We start from the raw sequence: 708 nt of genomic DNA, 5'->3' as shown, positions 1-708 counted from the left end.
GGGGGGGGTGACGTGGGGGGGGTGACGTGGTGGCGCCTGCGCCAACACCTAAAAATAACCTGCCGAGTCAGAGCCACGCACCGGCACCCAAAATACCCGGGGGGGCACGCGGTGGGGGGGCACCCCAACACACCATCACCCAAAATATCCCGGGGGAGGGGGCTGGGGGGCACGCAACGGGGGTGGAGGTGAAACGCCAAGGGGTCCCCCACCGGGACCTTCAAACCCATGGCAGGTGTAGAAAGGGGAGCGAGTAGATTGTTTGGGGGGTCAGGGTGGTCTGGGACGTGGGGGTCAGGATTTTTGGGGAGGTCAAGGGTGGTCCAGGAGGGTCTAAGCAGTCAGGGCGCTCCAGGGGGGTCAGTATAGTCCAGGATGGGGGTTCAGGATGCTGCCGGGGCAGGTCAGGGGGAGCCAGGGGGGCCAGGGTGCTTCGCAGGGCGTCCCGGTGCCCTCTGGAGTCGGGGCAGAGGAAGATGATGGTGGAGACAATGATGAAGGGACAAAGGACTTGGCTCCGCCAGTGTCTCCTGGGGAGGAGACAGAGAGCAGAGCCACTGCCCCCTGCAGTGACACCCCGAGTCCCGTGTCCCCCCACCCTGTCCCTGGGTTTCCTCTGGGCACTGGGGTTGGAAGCAGAGGAGGGGACCATGGGCAGCATGGGGGCACAGAGAGGGGAACAGGGGGACACTGGGGACGTGGCCATGG

This window comes from Corvus kubaryi, unplaced genomic scaffold, assembly GCF_017639235.1.
Source record: "Corvus kubaryi isolate FWS band 111438036 unplaced genomic scaffold, C.kubaryi_AGA036_p1.0 61731, whole genome shotgun sequence".
Lineage (NCBI taxonomy): Eukaryota > Metazoa > Chordata > Aves > Passeriformes > Corvidae > Corvus > Corvus kubaryi.
This window is presented reverse-complemented; position numbering follows the sequence as displayed.